General features: G+C 38.8%; 1 protein-coding gene and 1 long non-coding RNA gene across 2 annotated transcripts in view; both read right to left on the minus strand.

Annotated features, from left to right (window-relative positions):
* Positions 1 to 22,812, minus strand: part of LOC311093558 (immunoglobulin lambda-1 light chain-like) — a 66,039-nt gene that overhangs the window by 30,331 nt on the left and 12,896 nt on the right. The window lies entirely within an intron of this gene.
* On the minus strand, positions 4,768 to 12,510 carry LOC311093624. Its single transcript, XR_014608451.1, has 2 exons — positions 12,352 to 12,510; positions 4,768 to 5,236 (listed from the first exon to the last, which is right to left on the minus strand). It is a non-coding gene; the product is annotated as an uncharacterized lncRNA (long non-coding RNA).

The raw sequence follows: 22,812 nt of genomic DNA on the forward strand, positions 1-22,812 counted from the left end.
AAAACACAGGAAAGCACAATTTACATCCAGCTATATTTGTGAGTCATTATGTAGAAGCTTCGATCTAAAAGACAGAATAAAACACATGTAAAGGAAGCTCAGGTTCACCTAATAGTTAATATTATCCAGTATATAGTATATACACTGTCTGTATGTATAATCTGCTACATTCATCAAAAACAGCAGTGAACAACAGAAGAAACTACAAGGGCCATATTTTAACGATCTGAAACGCAAGTATCAAGCGCGAAACGCAAGTAACTTTGTGGGCGGGTCTTGGGCGCTGTTGCTATTATACCGGCGGGATAAATGACTCTTGCGCCCGACGCAAATCTAAAATGGGTTGGTCTGAAGTAGCTTCATTATTCATAGGTGTGGTTTGGGCGTAACGTGAAATAAACCAATCAGAGCGTCATCTCACATTCCCTTTAAGAGCAGGCGCGCTTGTTTCAAAGCGGATTGCTATTATAACGGCGAATTTGCCAGGCGCGCGCCAGGAGTGGTTCACAGCTGAGGAGACAGACGTTTTCGTCAGGGCCGTAAAACACAGAGAAGTGACATTGGGGATGGAGAAACACACCCAAATTAATTTCGGTTAAACAGGCGTATGATCATTTGGGTAAATGTGTAAGCTAGATGTATGCTTTTATAATTATCTATCTATCTATCTATCTATCTATCTATCTATCTATCTATCTATCTATCTATCTATCTATCTATCATCTATCTATCTATCTATCTATCTATCTATCTATCTATCTATCTATCTATCTATCTATCGTAATAATTGCAAAAATGAAAACTGCTGCTTCTGTGTAGATGAGAGAATCGAAGTGTATGCGCGTTGTGCACACGCTACATTGATTATGGCCAAGCATGCGCCCTTAAAATAGCATATAATAACATGCGCAACGCCCCACTGACTTTAAACTAGTTGTTTTCGGTTAGTGGCGGAATTGTTTTCTAAACCTGCAAAATAGCACCAAGGAACGTTTGCGCTGGAACACGCCTCCTCTTTGCGCTGAACCGCCCCCCGGGAGCGCAAGTGTATTTCTTAGTTAACCGACGTGCGTCTGTGGAGGGAAAAGTCCGCTTTGCGCGGGTGCAAAATAGGAATGATACATGCGTCGGTGTACAAAGTCAATTGCGCTGGGTGCAAGATAGGGCCTTATGATAGGGCGCTGGGTGCATTATGATAAGTGTTTCATAATGAAATGCACTTTCTCCTACTGTCATTCAAATTGAATTGAACGTTTATTGTCATTGTATAGTTATACAACGATATTTAGTCTGTCATTCAAAAAAGTGCACACATACACACCCATTTGAAAAAATCTAAACTAATGTAATCAAATGGTACAGAATGTAAATGTAAACAGTGCAAAAATATAATAAATATGTACAATAGAAAAAAATTACAATGTAAATGGATATATGCCGAATTTGATTGCACAAATCCCTCATTTTACATATGACATAAGCATTTATGTTATGTGGCATTTAGCTGTTGCAGCTATTGGACAAAAACTGTTTTTGAAACGATTTGTCCTTGTTCTGATGGTTCTGCACCTCTGCCTGACGGTAGCAGATTGAACAGAAAGTGACCTGGATGAGATGTGTCTTTATGATGCTGTAAGCTCTCTTGAGCCAGTGTGAACTGTGTAGGTCCTCTAAAGTTAGGAGAGGGCACCCGATCATTTTCTCTGCAGTCCTGATCACCTTCTGAAGATCTTTTTTATGTGCCACCGTGCAGCTGGTAAACCACACACAGAGGCAATAAGTGAGCACTCTAAAAACCTTGGAGTGGAGTTCACAACGTAATTTCGGGAGGAGTGAACCCATCTAATCTTGCTCTGGCATCAGATGTTTTGGCATCCCTCCACCTCCCCAACTCCACCAACATAATTCAGGCATCTTGCTACCATACTCATCATCTGAGCATTAGTAGTCTCACTGGGGGGTGTATCTAAGCTCGAGTTGAAGCTGCTTCCTCGAGCCCCTCCACTACAGACAGCAAGACAAATACGCTTAACCTTCTTAACTTAAACATTATATGGGCAAAGGAACTCGTGAACTATGATTTACTCAGGGTTTTTTTTTTTTTTTTTTTTTTGGTGAAACATTTTTACACAGCAGTTAACTATACACTGTATGAACTGAGTAAAAGTAAGTACAAAAAATAAGTAGATCTGACTAACTGCATTTGGTACATTTACAAATAAAATTTAATAGAATTAATTGGGGGAAAACATTTAAAAAACAATATTTATGAGTAATATTAACTGTTTTTATTTGATTAATATTAATTTTTATAGTATGAGTAATATTAACTTTTAATTTCCTCTAAACTTTTGTTAAATATTCCATACAACCACCACATGTAGCCTATACATGACATTGGCCTTTATTGTCGATGAGTACAGCAATACAGCATATTATACTGTTTTAACATGTATACAATATTGCCTACATTTAAACTCATGTAAAAAACACTTTAGAAGTAAAAATGAAACATTTAAACATTCAAGTAATTCAAATGTAATCAACCGGTCTGTTATCCCATTTCCACCGTATCAGTGCTGGTTCTCATGCTGGAGATGGACTCGCGTTCTGCAGGTGAACTTCGAACTTTAGACCGCCATCCTGCGTTTCACTCATAGCCGAAAGATACTGCACTATTGGATAACCTGCCAATAAACAAACAGTGCACAGTTCTGAGAACATTTTATCATCCCAATTAGTTATATTCATTATCTTTAGGAATATAGTCGTGTTGTTTATGCAATGCGTTACAATCACGCGAAAAGAAAATTGCGACACTCGTTTAACTTAGATGATTCACATTGCGTCTGTTCTTTTGCATTAAATGATGTTTCATTAAACAAAGTTCGGGAGAAGCACGTTCAAATAATCAATCCAATCAACTTGTCATCAACAATCATCATGTATCCTATCAGCATGAGAGGAAGCATATATATATATATATATATATATATATATATATATATTCACTCAGTCGACTCACCTACATTCCTCGACAGTTTTATCAGCATCCCTCCACAACCCCGACTCCTCACTCTTGTCTTGTTCCTTCCACAGTCAGGAACACGGGGGGAGTAGGGTATTCGGGCCGAATTCTGAGCCCAGAGCCCTCTCCTTGGACAGCACACCAAATGTGCATACCATTTATTCTATCTGACTTATTTGTAAATGTGAACTCGTGAAATAAAATGATCCAACATTAGGCAGTCCCAGGTCCAACATTAGGCAGTCCCAGGTCCAACATTAGGCAGTCCTAGGTCCAACATTAGGCAGTCCCAGGTCCAACATTAGGCAGTCCTAGGTCCAACATTAGGCAGTCCTAGGTCCATCATTAGGCAGTCCCAGATCCAACATTAGGCAATCCCAGGTCCAACATTAGGCAGTCCTAGGTCCAACATTAGGCAGTCCTAGGTCCAACATTAGGCAGTCCTAGGTCCATCATTAGGCAGTCCCAGATCCAACATTAGGCAGTCCCAGGTCCAACATTAGGCAATCCCAGGTCCAACATTAGGCAGTCCTAGGTCCAACATTAGGCAGTCCTAGGTCCAACATTAGGCAGTCCCAGGTCCAACATTAGGCAGTCCCAGGTCCAACATTAGGCAGTCCTAGGTCCAACATTAAGCAGTCCTAGGTCCAACATTAGGCAGTCCCAGGTCCAACATTAGGCAGTCCCAGGTCCAACATTAGGCAGTCCCAGGTCCAACATTAGGCAGTCCCAGGTCATTAGGCAGTCCCAGGTCCAACATTAGGCAGTCCCAGGTCCAACATTAGGCAGTCCCAGGTCCAACATTAGGCAGTCCTAGGTCCAACATTAGGCAGTCCCAGGTCATTAGGCAGTCCCAGGTTCAACATTAGGCAGTCCCAGGTCCATCAAAAACTGAGAGCTCTGAGCCGCAACATCTATACGCGCCACCATCTTGAAAAGCAGTCCACACTTCAGCTGAGTTTCCTGGTTTGCTGTGATACTGCATTAGTCAAACTGATCTGCTCTTATAACAGAACGATTACAGGAGTTTTGAACAGATTGTCCACTATTAGCTGTTAGAGAATATGTGTGATAAATGAACATGATGTTTAACCATTCCTGACTATTTGATTAGAGTTCCAAATGTTAAAGGGGTCATGATATGATATTTTAATGTTCCTTGAGGTTCACTTTTAATGTTAATAAAGATATTTTGCTCAAAAATGCTGAAAAACTGCAATCTTCAACCTTCATTCTGACCCTCTGTCTGAAATGTATATAGAGTATATGAGTGATGAATGAACATGATGTTTAACCATTCTTGACTTTGATCAGATTTCCAAATGTTGAAGTCACCATGCAATCTTATTTTTTTATGAAATATTGCAGTATTTATTATAAATCACTTATCCAAGCACATCGTTATTTTTTACATTTATGTTCCCTGATTGTCAATTACAGAAAAATATTTTTAATAGTATGTAGTAAAAGTTATAAATGAGTAAGATATGTGATGCAAAATAAAGCATTGATTAGATATCACAAAATCATGTTAATTACAATGTGGTTTTGTGTATATGAAATATATTTCTCTGTGATCTGTGCAGCCGGTGACTTCTTAACAGACTAAGTTTGTGTGTTTCAGTTCTGAAAGAGCTCTGAGGAACATCATGATTTGCATAAAGCTGAAATTATGAGGCACATTGTGCAGGTGTATCCTGAGAGAGAGTCATGCATCTGTGAAAGAAAATGCAAACAAATGCATTGCCAAAGATCTTTAATTGCAGAACCAAAACCAAAAATTAAAGTATATACTTGTGTCTCAGATATGGCATCATACAATTCAAATAATATGAAAAGAAATAAAGAAGAAGAAAATAACATCTGTTATTTTCAATCAGACAATATTTCAATAACACTGTGAGTTTTTGATACTTTTCTTAGTGAATTTTGAGCCCACTGACACTTCACATGAGAAATCCACATTATCGGTCCAGTCCGAGGAGTCGATGGTCAGAGAGCTGCTCATTTTGAAGGTTTTGTCTTGTTGTTTCTCAGTAGCACTGCTCCAAACTCCATCTGTAACAGAGCGTCCATTGACTGTCCAGCTGACATGAACCAGAGCTACAGAAATATCCTCAGCCAGACACACAAGTGTAGCTTTACTCTCCTTCAGAGCCTCAGTGGACGGAGGCAAGAGTGTCAGAACAGGAGGAGCCAGAGGAAAGTCTGGAGAAAACAGGCAGGGAATTCATGACAACAAGATATAATATAATATAATATAATATAATATAATATAATATAATATAATATAATATAATATAACATAAATGTATCACAACTTGTGTAAATGGGTCAGTTAAAGGATACACATTGCAAATGGAAATAAAATAATATAGCTGCGAGCAGCGATTACGGGCCCAAGCCGGTGGCACCGCAACCCCGATGCCTTTAGTTACCTAAAGGCACCGGGGTGGTGGTGCTGCCGGCTTTGGCCCTTCATCGCTGCTCGCAGCTATATATATATATATATAGCTGCGAGCAGCGATCTTTTATTTATTTTATATAAATAAATAAAAGACAGAAAATATTACTTGTCTTACCTTATTCTGATTTTATGATACACTCAAAATATTCCACAACATTGATTAACGTTGATTAACCCGTTGATTAACCGGTGGTAAAATATTCTCACCATCACATACCTAGTATATTTTTATATAGATACAATAGTCCTACCTGATTTTGAACACAAAAGGGCAGTATAGCACTATGAATGACATGATTTATTAATTTTTTGGACTAAAAAAAACATTCTGGCTGTTTTTAAACTTAATTATTAAATTGAAAGTCTTTACATTTTTGACATTACTTTAATCCCTCGCCATAGCAAAACCATTTGAGATATGTATTATCCGTTCACAACTTAGCATCTTTAATGTATTTTTATCATGTTGAAAAAGTTTGGTGGGAATAAAATAAACCACTTAAGAGGAGTGGGTAAAAATTCAGAGGCTGATTTTTCAAAGAAATCCACATTCAAACCAAAATATCTGACTTCCTGTTGGTCGGAGCTAATGACTGTAAATTAGAAAGTTGTCCGGCTCGATGAGTCCAATATACGTACTGATTTTTGTAACTGTGGGTAAAAGTAACCCCCCCACTTTTGTCAAAAGCATTTTGAAAGTGACACACTTCCTGGTACCAGTTGGTGGCACTATAACTTTGACTCACAATAGTTACATCCATATGATCGGCCTCTTACCACGAACACTCTGCTGAAGTTTCATCAAGATCAGTTAATGTGTGCAGAAGTTATAACACTTTGTGTTTCTCTTTTCTCGCCATAAATTTGTGTCCTCGCCACGGCCAAACCGTTCAAGATATCAAAAATCCGTCCGCAATTTAGCATCCTCAATGTCTTGACATCATGCTGACCGAGATTGGAGGCAATTGGATGAATTCTCTAGGATGAGTACATCAAATTCCACAGCATGCGTTTTTCAAACAACCCATAATAGCTGACTTCCTGTTGGGCGGAGCTAATAACTTAGAGTGCGGAAGTTGTTCGGCCCGATGAGATCTATATGTGTACTGAGTTTCATATTATTACATGCAAGCGTGTTTGATTTATGGACCAAGTTTTCGGACCCCATTCAAGGGGGCGCTGTTGAGCCCCCCTGCCACCCCCCGGTACCAGCTTCAGCCCGGCCCTGATGGCAGCAGGTTCTGACATGTGTGCAAAATTTCAAGAGTTTTTGAGCATGTTAAGGGCCCCAAAAGCCCCTGAAACCTTGAAAAACAAAGATTAAATGGAATAGACAAATCCCCCCCCCCCCCCAACACACACACAGACACAGAGAGAGAGAGAGAAAATTCTCCAGAAAATCCACATTCAAACCAAAATATCTGACTTCCTGTGGGTCTGAGCTAATAACTGTAAATTAGAAAGTTGTCCGGCTTGATGAGAAAAATATACATACCAAGTTTTGTGATTCTAGGAAAAACTAAGCCCCCATTTTTGACTAAAGGTGGCGCTACTGAGCCATTCCACCACGCCCGTTTCTGAAACTTTGCACATGTCTACTGGCTAATAAATGGGATGTGTCTTTCGAGTTTCATGCAATTTCAAGCATGATAAGAGTCTCAAAATCATCAAAAAATAATATTAAAGGTCGATGCGTTGCCATAGCAACAGTATCTAAGATATCAATAATCCTTTCACAGGCCTACATCTGCTGTGGGTCTACATTATACACAAAGTTTGAAGCAAATCGGGTAAAAATAAGAGAGTGATTTCAAAGCATTTTGAAAGTGACAAACTTCCTGCAGCCAGTTGGTGGCGCTATAACTTTGACTCACAATAGTCACATCCATGTGATCGGCCTCTTACAACGAACACACTGCGGAAGTTTCATCAAGATCAGATAATGTATGCAGAAGTTATAACACACTTCCTGTGTCCCATTATTCGCCATAAATTCATTTCCTTGCCACGGCCAAACCGTTCGAGATATCAAAAATCTGTTCGCAAGAATTCATCCTCAATGTCTTGACTTCATTCACACCGAGTTTGGTGGCGATCGGATGAATTCCCTAGGAGGAGTATTTCACATTCCATTGTATGCGTTTTCCAAACAACGTATAATGACCAACTTCCTGTTGGGCTTTTGTAAAACTTAGAGCACGAAAGTTGTTCGGCCCGATGAGATCTATATGTGTACTGAGTTTCATATTATTACATGCAAGCGTGTTTGATTTATGGACCAAGTTTTCGGACCCCATTCAAGGGGGCGCTGTTGAGCCCCCCTGCCACGCCCCGGTACCAGCTTCAGCCCGGCCCTGATGGCAGCAGGTTCTGACATGTGTGCAAAATTTCAAGAGTTTTTGAGCATGTTAAGGGCCCCAAAAGTGGCAAAAAGGCAAAAAAAAAAGAATGAAGAAAAAAATATAGCTGCGAGCAGCGATTGCGGGCCCAAGCCGGTGGCACCGCCACCCTGGTGCCTTTAGTTACACTAAAGCCACCGGGGTGGCGGTGTCACCGGCTTGGGCCCTCCATCGCTGCTCGCAGCTATATTTATATATATATATATATATATGTATATATGCCAGTTGGTGGCGCTATAACTTTGACTCCCAATAGTTACATCCATCTGATCGGCCTCTTACCACGAACACACTGCTGAAGTTTCATCAAGATCAGTTAACGTATGCAGAAGTTATATTACTTTGTGTTTCTCTTTTCTCGCCATTGTTTCCTCGCCACGGCCAAACCGTTCGAGATATCAAAAATCCGTCCGGAATTTATCATCCTCAATGTCTTGACTTCATGCTGGCCGAGTTTGGAGGCGATTGGATGAATTCTCTAGGATGAGTACATCAAATTCCACAGCATGCGTTTTTCAAACAACCCATAATAGCCGACTTCCTGTTGGGCGGAGCTAGTAACTTAGAGTGCGGAAGTTGTTCGGCCCGATGAGATCTATATGTGTACCGAGTTTCATATTAATTCATGCAAGCGTGTTTGATATATGGACCAAGTTTTTAGACCGTGTCCAAGGGGGTGCTGTTGAGCCCCCCTGCCACGCCCGGGTACCAGCTTCAGCCCGGCTCTGATGACTGTGGGTTCTGACCTGTGTGGAAAGTTTCAAGAGTTTTTGAGCACGTTAAGGGCCCCAAAAGCCCCTGAAACCTTGAAGAACAAAGATTAAATGGAATAGACAAATCCCCCCCCCCCCCCCCCACACACACACACAGACACACAGAGAGAGAGAGGAAATTCTCCAGAAAATCCACATTCAAACCAAAATATCTGACTTCCTGTGGGTCTGAGGTAATGACTGTAAATTAGAAAGGTGTCCTGCTTGATGAGAACAATACACCTACCAAGTTTTGTGATTCTAGGAAAAACTAAGCCCCCATTTTTGACTAAAGGTGGCGCTACTGAGCCATTCCACCACGCCCATTTCTGAAACTTTGCACATGTCTACTGTATAATAAATGTGATGTGTCTGTCGAGTTTCATGCATTTTCAAGCATGTGAAGAGTCTCAAAAGCATCTGAAAAGAATATTAAAGTTTGATGCGTTGCCACGGCAACAGTATCTAAGATATCAATAATCCTTTCACAGGTCTACATCTGCCGTGTGTCTACATTATACACATAAAGTTTTAAGCAAATCGGGTAAAAATAAGAAAGTGATTTCAAAGCATTTTGAAAGTGACACACTTCCTGTTGCCAGTTGGTGGCGCTATAACTTTGACTCACAAAGGTCACATCCATGTGATCGGCCTCTTACAACGAACACACTGCTGAAGTTTCAGCAAGATCAGATAATGTATGCAGAAGTTATAACACACTTCCTGTGTCCCATTATTCGCCATAAATTCGTTTCCTCGCCACGGCCAAACCGTTTGAGATATCAAAAATCTGTTCGCAAGAATTCATCCTCAATGTCTTGACTTCATTCACACCGAGTTTGGCGGCGATCGGATGAATTCCCTAGGAGGAGTATTTCACATTCCATTGTATGCGTTTTCCAAACAACGTATAATAACCAACTTCCTGTTGGGCTTTTGTAAAACTTAGAGCACGAAAGTTGTTCGGCCCGATGAGATCTATATGTGTACTGAGTTTCATATTATTACATGCAAGCGTGTTTGATATATGGACCAAGATTTCGGACCCCATTCCAGGGGGCGCTGTCGAGCCCCCCTGCCACGCCCGGGTACCAGCTTCAGTCCGGCCCTGATGGCCGCGGGTTCTGACCTGTGTGCAAAGTTTCAAGAGTTTTTGAGCATGTTAAGGGCCCCAAAAGTGGCAAAAAGGCAAAACAAAAAATAATGAAGAAAAAAAAAAAAAAAAAAAAAAATCCTTACGAAAACAATAGGGCCTCCGCCCTTTCAGGGCTTGGGCCCTAAAAAAAGAATCCTTACGGAAACAATAGGGCCTTCGCCCTTTCAGGGCTTGGGCCCTAACAAGACAGTTACTAGAATCATCATTAGGGCCCAAGCCATGAAAGGGCGAAGGCCCTATTGTTTCCGTAAGGATTTTTTTTCTGCCTTTTTGCCACTTTTGGGGCCCTTAACATGCTCAAAAACTCTTGAAATTTTGCACACACGTCAGAACCTGCGGCCATCAGGGCCGGGCTGAAGCTGGTACCGAGGCGTGGCAGGGGGGCTCGACAGCGCCCCCTGGAATGGGGTCCAAAAACTTGGTCCATAAATCAAACACGCTTGCATGTAATAATATGAAACTCAGTACACATAGATCTCATCGGGCCGAACAACTTTCGTGCTCTAAGTTTTACAAAAGCCCAACAGGAAGTCGGTTATTATACGTTGTTTGAAAAACGCATACAATGGAATGTGAAATACTCCTCCTAGGGAATTCATCCGATCGCCACCAAACTCGGTGTGAATGAAGTCAAGACATTGAGGATGAATTCTTGCGAACAGATTTTTGATATCTCGAACGGTTTGGCCGTGGCGAGGAAACGAATTTATGGTGAATAATGGGACACAGGAAGTGTGTTATAACTTCTGCATTCATTATCTGTGTTCGTTGTAAGAGGCCGATCACATGGATGTGACATTTGTGAGTCAAAGTTATAGCGCCACCAACTGGCAACAGGAAGTGTGTCACTTTCAAAATGCTTTGAAATCACCCTCTTATTTTTACCCGATTTGCTTAAAACTTTATGTGTATAATGTAGACACACGGCAGATGTAGACCTGTGAAAGGATTATTGATATCTTAGATACTGTTGCCGTGGCAACGCATCAAACTTTAATATTCTTTTCAGATGCTTTTGAGACTCTTCACATGCTTGAAAATGCATGAAACTCGACAGACACATCATATTTATTATCCAGTAGACGTGCAAAGTTTCAGAAACGGGCGTGGTGGAATGGCTCAGTAGCACCACCTTTAGTCAAAAATGGGGGCTTAGTTTTTCCTAGAATCACAAAACTTCGTAGGTGTATTGTTCTCATCAAGCCGGACAACTTTCTAATTTACAGTCATTACCTCAGACCAACAGGAAGTCAGATATTTTGGTTTGAATGTGGATTTTCTGGAGAATTTCCTCTCTCTCTCTGTGTGTCTGTGTGTGTGTGTGGGGTGGGGGGGGGGGGGGTGGGGGGGGGGGGGTGTTGTCTATTCCATTTAATCTTTGTTTTTCAAGGTTTCAGGGGCTTTTGGGGCCCTTAACGTGCTCAAAAATTCTTGAAACTTTTCACACAGGTCAGAAACCACAGTCATCAGAGCCGGGCTGAAGCTGGTACCCGGGCGTGGCAGGGGGGCTCAACAACACGGTCTGAAAACTTGGTCCATATATCAAACACGCTTGCATGAATTAATATGAAACTCAGTACACATATAGATCTCATCGGGCCGAACAACTTCCGCACTCTAAGTTATTAGCTCCGCCCAACAGGAAGTCAGCTATTATGAGTTGTTTGAAAAACGCATGCTGTGGAATTTGATGTACTCATCCTAGAGAATTCATCCAATCGCCTCCAAACTTGGTGTGCATGAAGTCAAGACATTGAGGATGATAAATTGCGGACGGATTTTTGATATCTCGAACGGTTTGGCCGTGGCGAGGAAACGAATTTATGGCGAGAAAAGAGAAACACGAAGTAATATAACTTCTGCATACGTTAACTGATCTTGATGAAACTTCAGCAGTGTGTTTTGTTACATGTATATAATGTATATATATACATTATGTATATACTTTGACTTTGTAGTCAGATTTAAGGTTAAATTCAATATTAAAAATATAAATATAGCTGCGAGCAGCGATGGAGGGCCCAAGCCGGTGACACCGCCACCCCGGTGGCTTTAGTGTAACTAAAGGTACCAGGGTGGCGGTGCCACCGGCTTGGGCCCGCAATCGCTGCTCGCAGCTATATTTATATTTTTAATATTGAATTTAACCTTAAATCTGACTCTACAAAGTCAAGTCACCTTCATTTCTAATGCACTTTTAACAATATGGACTGTTTCAAATCAGCTTTAAAGTGATAAAGAACAGACAACATGAGGGTAAATATCAAGCATTTAAAAAACTATTTTAATATTATTAACCCATCAACTTGAGTTCAGATTTTAAAAATCATTATTAAGGTGAATTTTGAAATAATCAAATATATTATAAATATATTTGATTATATTTATTTTAAATACTTAATTTAGATTATATAAATAAAATCTCAAGAACAAGTTTTTGTTGTTTTTTAAGTAAATCAATATATTACATTTTTTATTGTATAAATTGACCTTTTTTTTTAAATAATAAAAAGTGACTGAACAGTATTGAAAGAGTAAAGTTTACTCACCGATCACATTCAGTTTTGTTCCTTGGCCGAATACCACTGTGATACAAGTCACATCTTCACTCGTACAAAAACCTCCTGAGTTTTAGAGGCGAGAGACACAGAACTGAAACATTCACTCAAGCTCAGATTATAAACCACAACTCTCTTCATTAAAACTCTTACAGTTTTTCTCAATCGATTTGGTACATTTCTCCAAACTCAGGTAACAACTCTCAAAACAGTTAACAGCAATCTAAACACACACTTATGTTGGCGAAACAGTTATTCACTGCACAATGAAACACAGCATTTTATTCTACTAATGCATTTATTAAAATTCAATATTAACATCAAAACTAAAATTGTGTTCTCTGTTGATTTGATAACAAATTCAGCTGAAGATACACAAAGAAATAAATGAAAATACATGTTTTTCATTAAGTTCTTTAATGAGGAGATCAGGTGTATAACAATGAGTTGTCACCCCACAAAAAAAAAATATATATATATATTATGCAAATAAATACATGGGTAAATAAAAAATAAAATAATAAAAAAAGTACTGCATTCATTGAATCAATTAATTTATTGATCATGCCTCTCAATAACATCTGGCCAGAGAATTTCATCAACATCACAGCAAATACTTTTCATGCCTTGAATGCTATATCCATCCTTGACATGCTTGTGCCCCAATATCTCCACAGGCCTCTTCCATTGCTTGAAGAAGACTTACTTGGTTGTAAGGGTTGCGATCATGTACTTTCCATCTCCAAGAGGAGAATAATTCCTCAATTGGATTCAGGAAAGGAGAATATGGAGGAAGGAACACCATCCTGAAATGTGGGTGATTCTCAAACTACTCTCGCACTAGTGCTGAATGGTGGAATTGGACATTGTCCCAAACAACTACAAAATTCCGCACCATTTTCTCCTGATCACCCTGTGGAAGGAGGATTTCATTGAGGAGGTTTAAAAAATGTAGGAGCCTTTCTGTGTTGTGTGGTCCCAAGACAGCATTGTGTGCCACAACACCAGTTGTAGAAATTGTGGCACAGAGAGTGATGTTGCCTCCTCGTTGTCCAGGGACATTGACTGTAGCCCGATGGCCAATCACATTTCTCCCTCTTCTCCTTTTTTTGTGAAGATTGAAGCCTGCTTCATCAATATACAGGTACTCATAATGAGTTGCACTGCTATCCAACTCCAAGATTCTCTAGAGTAAAAAGAACACAAGGTACAACACAGTAAGTTAGTGTTTTACAGTAATGGCATTGATTGTATGAAGGACTAAAAATGACAGAACGAAAAATAAATAAATAAATAAATAAATAAAAGTAGAAATAAATAAATACATGCAGAAATAATAGTGAAAATAAATACATTTTGGTAATATAAATGGCTATTTCTGTATTTTTACATGTATTTATTTATTTATTTATGCATTTCTATATGTATTTATACATTTATTTATATATTTATGTATTTATATATTTATTTATTTATATATGTATTTATTTATACATTTATTTATTCCTACATTTATTTATTTCTGTATTTCCACATTTCTACATTTATTTTTCCCTGCGCATGTATGCTAATTGACCAATGGCTAAGCCACGCCCCCAAACGCGATGAGCCAATCACAGTACACATAGCTAACCCAATACACTCGGACGTTCTCTGCTTCCTCGTCCATTGCAATGCATTGCGGTTATCAGTTTTCATTCGTTTTTATGTTTTTTCTTGTCATTTTGGTTTTTAAAAAGCGTGTGTGTGTGTGTGATTTTGGTTGGGTGACAGTTGTAGGTTACAGTTTGACAAGAGTTTACAGTTTGACAAAAGCACAATGTTGTGTTTTACACAAATATAAGTAGGCTAAACACTTTGCAGTTTTAATTATGTCCTGTATGAACAAAATGGAGTATGTTTATATGTTTCCACTGTTCGATCGCGCCCGCTCTCTGACACACACACACACACACACACACACACAGAGACACACAAACACACACACACACACACATTCCAGCAATGCAATCTTGACATCGCAGCCTGAGTGTTCATTATTCTGCGCTCACACCAAACGCGAATGCGTCAAATTCGCGCGTATCCGCGTCTAGTTCGACGCTTGAACATTTTGAATCCAAAGCGAATAGGACGCGCGTATAAAGCAAATATATTTGTTCTGGAGCTGAAGCTTATCGACCTTCTCAACAATAAAATTATTAATATAACCCTCCAATGCATATTTAAGGCCCTTTTGGTGACATCGAGATGATATATAATCTTTCTGTCTCCAAAAAATCATCAATTGCCTCCTGTGAAATGTCTCCTACTGTAACAGCTGCCAAAGCGCCTGCTACCGAATGTTGACTGTTTGTCTGAGTGAGTGGAGGGGGCGTGGCTTAGCCATTGGTCAATTAGCATACATGCGCAGGGAAAAATAAATGTAGAAATGTGGAAATACAGAAATAAATAAATGTAGAAATGTGGAAATACAGAAATAAATAAATGTAGAAATGTGGAAATACAGAAATAAATCATTGTAGGAATAAATAAATGTATAAATAAATACATATATAAATATATAAATACATAAATATATAAATAAATGTATAAATACATAAATAAATACATATAGAAATGCATAAATAAATAAATAAATAAATACATGTAAAAATACAGAAATAGCCATTTATATTACCAAAATGTATTTATTTTCACTATTATTTCTGCATTTATTTATTTATTTCTACTTTTATTTATTTATTTATTTATTTTTCGTTCTGTCATTTTTAGTCCTTCATATGATTGCAGTCAATACTACTGTGAAACTGTTGCTGAAGTTTGAGTTCACACTTTGAAGCAGCAGTATACATAGATATACCTAAATATTTTCACTTACAGTAGCATGGATAGTTTATGGACACATACTTAAAATTCAGGAAATATATATCTTTGTGTTGACAGTAAAAGTGCATGTAATTGGGTTGCACATACTTGAACAACCAAAATTCAAAGTTGGAGCTGATTTAAAGACATCAACTCTATTGATTTACAACCACAATTCAATGTCTGTCCACTGTTGGTGGTTGGCCCAACATGTGAGTTTGATGTCAAGCTTAACATTGGGGTCTGACGTCAAACTGATTTCCATTTTCAACCAAAATGCAACGTCGAACGTGGGAGGTTTACCCAACATCAGGTTGATGTCATAACCCAACGTCAGACTGACGTTTACTTTCAATGTTTGAAAGACATTGCATTTTGATTGAAAATGAAAATCGGGTTGACGTCATAACCCAACGTCAGTCTGACGTCAATATCCAACGTAGGAAAGACGTTGCATTTTGGTTGAAAATGAAAATCGGGTTGACGTTATAACCCAACGTTAGATTGACTTCTACATCAAACGTTGGATAGATGTTGCATTTTGGTTGAAAATGAAAATTGGGTTGACGTCATGACGTCAACGTTTGGGTCCAACGTTAATCTAACGTCATTTTGACGTTAAAAAAACGTTAAAAAAAGTGCCTACTGGGCAGTAATTGGGTTGCACATACTTGAACAAACTAGAATCACAACTCCTTGAGTTCCTCTGAAAGGGCACTTTGTATACTTGTTTCATTCGGATTGCATTTCTCCTTAGAACAATTCAATTCAAATCAATTGTGGAGAGACTGCATTGGTGGATATTGTGGAACAGTTGATTGTCCCTGTGTTATTCTTTGCTGAATTTCTTTGAGGCGGAGGGTGTTGTTTTGGACCACCATGTCAACAATGGCATGCTCTTGTTTTTGTTCAAACAAGACTACATGGACTCTCATTGTAGAAGTAGAATGATATAGTTACTTACCGGTTTTCCCTCTGAAATGTGCGGATAATTGAAGCCACTGTGGATCTGTTTATATTGGGTTGAACTCTCTGCTCAGCTTCTCTCAGTGAGACACCATGATTTATGACATGGTCAATAAGTGTGGCTCTGATTTCAAACGAAACATGTGTGTACCCTTTACTTCTACCTCTCCTCCCTCCTCTTAGAACTTGCACTCCTCTTACACCTTGCTCTCCTCTTACACCTTTTCCTCCTCTTCCTCTCTGTCCATCTCTTCTTATATTTTCTACTCAGATTCCTCCAATCTATCCATCTCTTCTCCCTCTACTCCGCTATCTTCTCCTCTTCCTGCATCCTCAGCTCTTCTTTTGTCTTCCTCCTACATCCTCAGCTCTTCTTTCCCTCTCCTACATCCTCAGCTCTTCTTGCTCTTTCTCCTACATCCTCAGTCTCTTCTTGCTCTTTCTCCTACATCTTCAGCTCTTCTTGCACTTTCTCCTACATCCTCAGCTCTTTTTGCTCTTTCTCCTACATCTTCAGCTCTTCTTTCTCTTTCTCCTACATCCTCAGCTCTTCTTTCTCTTTCTCCTACATCCTCAGCTCTTTCTCTTTCTCCTACATCCTCAGCGCTTCTTTCTCTCTCCTACATCCTCAGCTCTTCTTGCTCTTTCTTCTACATCCTCAGCTCTTCTTTCCCTCTCCTACATCCTCAGCTCTTCTTGCTCTTTCTCCTACATCCTCAGCTCTTCTTTCTCTTTCTCCTACATCCTCAGCTCTTCTTTCTCTTTCTCCTACATCCTCAGCGCTTCTTTCTCTCTCCTACATCCTCAGCTCTTCTTGCTCTTTCTTCTACATCCTCAGCTCTTCTTTCTCTTTCTCCTACATCTTCAGCTCTTCTTGCACTTTCTCCTACATCCTCAGCTCTTTTTGCTCTTTCTCCTACATCTTCAGCTCTTCTTTCTCTTTCTCGTACATCCTCAGCTCTTCTTGCTCTTTCTTCTACATCCTCAGCTCTTCTTTCTCTTTCTCCTACATCCTCAGCTCTTCTTTCCCTCTCCTACATCCTCAGCTCTTCTTGCTCTTTCTCCTACATCCTCAGTCTCTTCTTGCTCTTTCTCCTACATCCTCAGCTCTTCTTGCACTTTCTCCTACATCCTCAGCTCTTCTTGCTCTTTCTCCTACATCCTCAGTCTCCTACATCCTCAGCTCTTCTTTCTCTTTCTCCTACATCCTCAGCTCTTCTTTCTCTTTCTCCTACATCCTCAGCTCTTCTTTCTCTCTCCTACATCTTCAGCTCTTCTTGCTCTTTCTCCTACATCCTCAGCTCTTCTTGCTCTTTCTCCTACATCCTCAGCTCTTCTTGCTCTTTCTTCTACATCCTCAGTCTCCTACATCCTCAGCTCTTCTTTCTCTTTCTCTTTCTCCTACATCCTCAGCTCTTCTTTCTCTCTCCTACATCCTCAGCTCTTCTTGCTCTTTCTCCTACATCCTCAGCTCTTCTTGCTCTTTCTTCTACATCCTCAGTCTCCTACATCCTCAGCTCTTCTTTCTCTTTCTCTTTCTCCTACATCCTCAGCGCTTCTTTCTCTCTCCTACATCCTCAGCTCTTCTTTCTCTCTCCTACATCCTCAGCTCTTCTTGCTCTTTCTTCTACATCCTCAGCTCTTCTTTCTCTTTCTCCTACATCCTCAGCTCTTCTTTCCCTCTCCTACATCCTCAGCTCTTCTTGCTCTTTCTCCTACATCCTCAGTCTCTTCTTGCTCTTTCTCCTACATCCTCAGCTCTTCTTGCACTTTCTCCTACATCCTCAGCTCTTCTTGCTCTTTCTCCTACATCCTCAGTCTCCTACATCCTCAGCTCTTCTTTCTCTTTCTCCTACATCCTCAGCTCTTCTTTCTCTTTCTCCTACATCCTCAGCTCTTCTTTCCCTCTCCTACATCCTCAACTCTTCTTGCTCTTTCTCCTACATCCTCAGCTCTTCTTTCTCTTTCTCCTACATCCTCAGCTCTTCTTTCTCTTTCTCCTACATCCTCAGCGCTTCTTTCTCTCTCCTACATCCTCAGCTCTTCTTGCTCTTTCTTCTACATCCTCAGCTCTTCTTTCTCTTTCTCCTACATCTTCAGCTCTTCTTGCACTTTCTCCTACATCCTCAGCTCTTCTTTCTCTTTCTCCTACATCCTCAGCTCTTCTTTCTCTTTCTCCTACATCCTCAGCGCTTCTTTCTCTCTCCTACATCCTCAGCGCTTCTTTCTCTCTCCTACATCCTCAGCTCTTCTTTCTCTCTCCTACATCCTCAGCTCTTCTTGCTCTTTCTTCTACATCCTCAGCTCTTCTTTCTCTTTCTCCTACATCCTCAGCTCTTCTTTCTCTTTCTCCTACATCCTCAGCTCTTCTTTCTCTCTCCTACATCTTCAGCTCTTCTTGCTCTTTCTCCTACATCCTCAGCTCTTCTTGCTCTTTCTCCTACATCCTCAGCTCTTCTTGCTCTTTCTTCTACATCCTCAGTCTCCTACATCCTCAGCTCTTCTTTCTCTTTCTCTTTCTCTTTCTCCTACATCCTCAGCTCTTCTTTCTCTCTCCTACATCCTCAGCTCTTCTTGCTCTTTCTCCTACATCCTCAGCTCTTCTTGCTCTTTCTTCTACATCCTCAGTCTCCTACATCCTCAGCTCTTCTTTCTCTTTCTCTTTCTCCTACATCCTCAGCGCTTCTTTCTCTCTCCTACATCCTCAGCTCTTCTTTCTCTCTCCTACATCCTCAGCTCTTCTTGCTCTTTCTTCTACATCCTCAGCTCTTCTTTCTCTTTCTCCTACATCCTCAGCTCTTCTTTCCCTCTCCTACATCCTCAGCTCTTCTTGCTCTTTCTCCTACATCCTCAGTCTCTTCTTGCTCTTTCTCCTACATCCTCAGCTCTTCTTGCACTTTCTCCTACATCCTCAGCTCTTCTTGCTCTTTCTCCTACATCCTCAGTCTCCTACATCCTCAGCTCTTCTTTCTCTTTCTCCTACATCCTCAGCTCTTCTTTCTCTTTCTCCTACATCCTCAGCTCTTCTTTCTCTCTCCTACATCTTCAGCTCTTCTTGCTCTTTCTCCTACATCCTCAGCTCTTCTTGCTCTTTCTCCTACATCCTCAGCTCTTCTTGCTCTTTCTTCTACATCCTCAGTCTCCTACATCCTCAGCTCTTCTTTCTCTTTCTCTTTCTCCTACATCCTCAGCTCTTCTTTCTCTCTCCTACATCCTCAGCTCTTCTTTCTCTTTCTCCTACATCTTCAGCTCTTCTTTCTCTTTCTCCTACATCCTCAGATCTTCTTGCTCTTTCTCCTACATCTTCAGCTCTTCTTGCTCTTTCTCCTACATCCTCAGCTCTTCTTTCTCTTTCTCATACATCCTCAGCTCTTCTTTCTCCTTCTCCTACATCCTCAGCTCTTCTTTGTCTGTCCTACATCCTCAGCTATTCTTGCTCCTTCTCCTACATCTTCATCTCTTCTTGCTCTTTCTCCATCTCCTCTTCCTCTTCTTCTCCCTCTACTCTGTCCACCACCTCTCACTCTTACACCTCTTCCTTTTCCATTGCTCATGCTTCTTTTTACTGTCTTTTCTCCTCATTGGTATTCTTTGTTGTTTTTCTCTTCCCCTTTTGTAGTTGTTGTAATTAAGACGACAGATGTGTGAACAATTAGGAAATTGTTTTTTTCTGTGTTGAGTGGATTACTAACTCATCAGATATCAATTTGGGGTTAATTGAGGACATGTGTGCAACTGACTATTTTACAATTCACAGAGTTTTGTTTGTTGTGTTTTGAAAATGGTACAAAAAATGCTTGTGATCTTTGTGAAGACCAATGAAAAAGCTGCAAATGTTTTTTCCTGATATATTAAAGATTTGGTTGGCTGTATGAACTGCTGTGATAACATTAGGGAATTTTGTGCACAGTGTTTTTAGAAAATGATGCTTTTGATTTGTAATTTGTATGAAATGATGAAGGAGAATTTACTATCTGTTTAGGACAATTACAAAGTGTACAGATCACTGTGTTAAATGTTTTGAGAGCAGTTACCTGAGTTTGGAGAAATGTACTGAATCGATTGAGAAAAACTGTAATACAGTTGAAATTTTTTTGTTTTTCTAATTTTACATACTAGCAAAACACTGCAACAATATTTTTTAAGTATAATTTCAAAACTGCTATAAAATCAAAATCAAAATTACCATTCATGACCTCTAATGCAAACATTAGCCATTTTTAATTGGTACAGCAAACAAGTGTCTCTGGAACTATTTTATATTTGATCATTTATAAATGTGCATATATATATATATATATATATATATATATATATATATATATATATATATATATATATGTATGTATATATATATATATATATATATATATATATATATATGTATATATATATATATATATATATATATATGTGTGTGTGTGTGTGTGTGTGTGTGTGTGTGACTATAACATGTTCTCATAATGCAGTATAAGTCTTAATTGGTCTTTATAAATATAATTATAGAATAGTAATATTTACTTATAAATAAGTATGGGACTATAATTCATTATAAGCATATATAGACTTCATAATCGTACCTAAATACCTAAATATTTTTCTAAAGAATTACTTACAGAACATAATAGTAAAGAAATTATAATAAATAATAATACTTTTTATTTATATTGCGCTTTTCTCAAACCCAAAGCGCTACACAGGGAAATGATAACAAAGACATCAAAACAATGATAAAAGGAAGAAAAAAACAGGAACAAATTTTTTTACCAAAAAAATTACAGAAGTAATTGTCACTCAAGCAAAATAAGCAGTTTTAAAAAGACGAGTCTTTAGGGACTTCTTGAAACAGTCCAGTGTTGTCGAGTTTCTAATTGTCGATGGAAGAGCATTTCATAACCTTGGAGCAGAAACCGAAAAAGCTCGACCAACCATAGACTTAGTAGTAGTAGTAGTAGTTTATTTCTTCGGTCATTATGAACATTTAAATCTTAGGTCACATGCAATTCAAAGATCCTGTACATAATACAATAAAAAAAAACAAAGAAAAAATAAAATAAATAATGTGTACATTAGAAAGATAAATACAAAATGTGTACATTAGGAATTTAAATGCTAAATAATACCTGACCGAAGGGGTTTAGGCTGAAGTCAAGACTTATTTTGCCTAACCCCATTTACAACTAAGACACTATATCCAAAGATGACATAATTTTACAATTTCTCTTAAACCAACGATGGTAACATGTAAGCACAGAACTTAAACTTCAACAATCAAAATTATATTATGCATCCTCTTTCAACTACTTTTCTAATGTTCTTCATTCAAGTGTTCTATACTTTTCCATAATGTTTAACTTATTCATTTTCTTAAATGCATTAACAGTTTTAGAGCCCTTAAGTTGAATAAGAAGACCGTTCCATAGATCAACTCCTTTAACTGATAAACACCTCCTCTTAATATTACTCTTCGCCATGGGTTTTTGTAACAGATCAGTTCCTCTGAGGCTGTATCTAGATTCTCTGGTTTGAAACATCTCTTGTAAACAGTGAGGAAGCATGAAGTTGTGAGCCTTGTACATCACAACTGCTGTGTAAACATCAACAAGATCATGAAATTTGAATATATTTAATCTAATAAAAAGTGGATTTGTTGGAGCAAGGTATTCTGCATAGCTAATCACTCTAATTGCTTTCTTCTGCAATAAGAAAATGGGTTGTATATTAGTTTTATAGGTATTCCCCCATATTTCCACACAATAGCTAAGGTATGGAAGGTGAGGGAATTGTACAGTATTTATAATGCGTTTTGATTCACAAAGGTTTTTATTTTACACAATATAGCAATAAGTTTTGCAATTTTAGTCTTTAGTATATTTATATGCGCTTTCCAATTTAACTTATCATCAATATTGATTCCCAAAAACTTTATTACATACACCCTTTCAATTTCTACCTCCCCAATTTTGAGTCGACATAATTTGTTTACTACCTTGTTTCCAAATACAATATATTTAGTCATGCAGATTTATGGAGAGTTTATTTACTTCAAACCATTTTTTGAGTATCTTAAGTTCGGTTTCTACTGAATTCAAAAGCAGCTCAAGATCTTTTCCCGAACCATACAAACTGGTATCATCAGCAAATAGGATACATTGTAATTTGTTGAGGACTTCACTAATTTCATTAATGTACATAATAAATAGTTTAGGTCCCAGAACGGAGCCCTGAGGAACACCGTGGGTTATTTTTGCCTCCATTGAACTGATACTATTAATATGTACATACTGATTTCGGTCACTTAGATAACTTTCTAGCCAAGCATGTGCTATGCCCCTGACACCATACCTTTCTAATTTATTTAAAAGCAATGAATGGTCTATAGTGTCAAAGGCCTTGCTAAGGTCAATAAAGACCCCAACAGCATACTCACTGTTCTCAATAGATGTTGATATCTGTTCTACTAGTTCTGTGACTGCCATTGAAGTGGACCTATTGGATCTGAAACCGTACTGATGTTCACTTAACAAGTTATGCTTGTCTATAAAGCTATCAAGTCGTTTCACAAATAGCTTTTCCAATATTTTTGAAAACTGCGAGAGTATTGAGATCGGTCTGTAATTG

This window comes from Abramis brama (genome assembly GCF_963993115.1).
Source record: "Abramis brama genome assembly, chromosome: 1".
NCBI classification, from domain to species: Eukaryota; Metazoa; Chordata; class Actinopteri; order Cypriniformes; family Leuciscidae; genus Abramis; species Abramis brama.